Here is a 3,365-nt window from a genome sequence, read left to right on the forward strand (position 1 = left end):
GCAAATAAAGCCTAAACCCAGCAGGAGAAGAGAATTAATAAAGATTAGAGCAGAAATCAATGAAATAGAAACCAAAGAACAGGAGAAGAGATCAATGAAACTAGGAGCTGGTTCTTTAAAAGAATTAGTAAGATTGATAAACCTCTGGCCAGACTTATGAAAAAGAAAAGAGAAAGGACCCAAAGAAATAAAATCATGAATGAAAGAGGAGAGATCACAACCAACACCGAAGAAATACAAACAATTATAAGAACATATTATGAGCAATTATATGCCAACAATTTAGGCAATTTGGAAGAAATGGATGTATTCCTAGAAACTGAAACAGGAAGAAATAGAAAACCTGAACAGACTCATAACCACCAAGGAAATTGATGCAGTAATCAAAAAATCTCCCAACAAAAGAGTGCAGGACTGGATGGCTTCCCAGGGGAATTGTACCAAACATTTAAAGAATTAATATCTATTCTTCTGAAGCTGTTTCAAAAAACAGATATGGAAGGAAAACTTCCAAACTCTTTCCATGAGGCCACCATTACCTTGATCCCAAAATGTGACAAAGACCCTACCAAAAAGGAGAATTACAGACCAATATCCCTGATGAACATGGATGCAAAAATTCTCACCAAGATACTAGCCAATAGGATCCAACAGTACATTAAAAGGATTATTCACCATGACCAAGTGGATTTTATTCCTGGGCTGCAAGGTGGTTCAACATCCACAAATCAATCAACATGATACATCACATTAATAGAAGAAAGGACAAGAACCATATGATCCTCTCAGTAGATGCAGAAAAAGCATTTGACAAAGAAGCATCCTTTCTTGATTAAAACTTCTTATAGTGTAGGGATAGAGGGAACACACCTCAATATCATAAAAACCATATACAAAAAGCCCACAGCAAATATCATTCTCAATGGGGAAAAACTGAGAGCTTTTCCCCTAAGGTCAGGAACATGACCGGGATGTCCATTCTCACCATCATTCAACATAGTACTAGAAGTCCTAACCTCAGCAATCAGGCAACAAAAATAAAAGGCATCCAAGTTGGCAAAGAAGTCAAACTCTCACTCTTTGCAGATGACATGATATTCTATGAGGAAAACCCAAAGACTCCTCCCCAAAATTGCTAGAACTCATACAGGAATTCAGCAACATGGCAGAATATAAAATCAATGCACAGAAATCAGTTGCATTTCTATACACTAACACTGAGACAGAAGAAAGAGAAATTAAGGAGTTGATCCCATTTACAATTACACCCAAAACCATAAGATACCTAGGAATAAACCTGACCAAAGAGGCAAAGGATTTTTACCCAGAAAACTATAGAATACTCATGAAAGAAATTGAGGAAGACACAAAGAAATGGAAAAATATTCCATGCTCATGGATTGGAAGACCAAATATTGTTAAAATGTCTCTGCTACCTAGAGCAATCTATACATCCAATGCAATCCCTATCAAAATACTATCAACTTTTTTCACAGAGCTGGAACAAATAATCCTAAAATTTATATGGAACCAGAAAAGACACTGAATAGCCAAAGGAATGTTGAAAAAGAAAAGCAAAGCTGGTGGCATCACAATTCCGGACTTCAATCTATATTTACAAAGCTGTAATTATCAAGATAGTATGGTATTGGCACAAAAACAGACACATAGATCAATGGAACAGAACAGAGAACCCAGAAATGGACCCTCAACTCTATGGTCAACTAACCTTCGACAAAGCAGGAAAGAATATCCAATGGAAAAAAGACAGTCTCTTCAACAAATGGTGTTGGGAAAACTGGACAGCCACATCCAGAAGAATGAAACTGGACCATTTTCTTACACCATACACAAAAATACACGCAAAATGGATGAAAGACCTAAATGTGAGACAGGAACCCATCAAAATGCTAGGGGAGAACACAGGCAGCAATTTCTGTGATCTCAGCTGCAGCAACTTCTTGCTAGACACATCTCCAAAGGCAAGGGAAACAAAAGCAAAAATGAACTACTGGGACTTCAGATAAAAAGCTTTTGTACAGCAAAGGAAACAGTCAACAAAACCAAAAGGCAATCGACAGAATGGGAAAAGATATTTGCAAATGACATATCAGATAAAGAGCTAGTATCCAAACTCTATAAAGAACTTATCAAACTCAACACCCAAAGAACAAATAATCCAATCAAGAAATGGGCAGAAGACATGAACGGACATTTCTTCAAAGAAGACATCCAAATGGCCAACAGACACATGAACAAACACTCCACATCACTCGGCATCAGGGAAATACAGATCAAAACTGCAATGAGATACCTCCTCACACCGGTCAGAATGGCTAAAATTAACAAGTCAGGAAACAATGGATGTTGGCAAGGGTGCAGAAAAAGGGGAACCCTCCTACACTGTTGGTGGGAATGCAAGCTGATGCAGCCACTCTGGAAAACAGTATGGAGGTTCCCCCAAAAGTTGAAAATAGAGCTACCCTATGACCCAGCAATTGCACTACTGGGTATTTACTCCAAAGATACAAATGTAGTGATCTGAAGGGGCACCTGTACCCCAATGTTTATAGCAGCAATGTCTACAATGGCCAAACCGTGGAAAGAGCTGAGATGTCCATCGACAGATGAATGGCTAAAGAAGCTGTGGTATATATATATACAATGTAATACTACTCAGCCATCAAGAAACCGAAATCTTACTATTTGCAATGACGTAGATGGAACTTAAGGGTATTATGCTAAGCGAAATAAGTCAATCAGAGAAAGACAATTATCATATGATCTCACTTATATATGGAATTTAAGAAATAAAACAGAAGATCATAAGGGAAGGGAGGGAAAAATAAAAGAAGACGAAATCAGAGAGGGAGACAAACCATAAGAAACTCTTAATCATAGGAAACAAACAGGGTTGCTGGAGGGGAGAGGGGTAGGGGGATGGGGTAACTGGGTGATGGACATTAAGGAGGGCACATGATGTAATGAGCACTGGGTGTTATACAAGACTGATGAATCACTGACCTCTACCTCTGAAACTAATAATATACTCTATGTTAATTAAATGAATTTAAATAAAAAATTTTTAAAAAAAGGAAAAAAAATTTTTTTCACAAAAAATGTTTGAAAATATTGATTTATTTAAAACAGTAAAAACCTACTACAGGTTAACATAAATAACAAAAACAAAAGCTCTTTGGGGTCCTCCATTTTTAGAGGATAAAGAAGTCTGAGACTAAAATGTCTGAAACTCACTGACTTAGGGAGGTTAAAACTTGCCCAGTGTTCATACGTTAGTGGTGTGTGGTGTAAGTGGTGTAAGTGGTGGACCCAAGAGTCAAACCCAGGCAGCCTGACTTCAAAAG

Source organism: Leptonychotes weddellii, chromosome 4 (genome assembly GCF_054177405.1).
Source record: "Leptonychotes weddellii isolate Sample4059 chromosome 4, ASM5417740v2, whole genome shotgun sequence".
NCBI classification, from domain to species: Eukaryota; Metazoa; Chordata; class Mammalia; order Carnivora; family Phocidae; genus Leptonychotes; species Leptonychotes weddellii.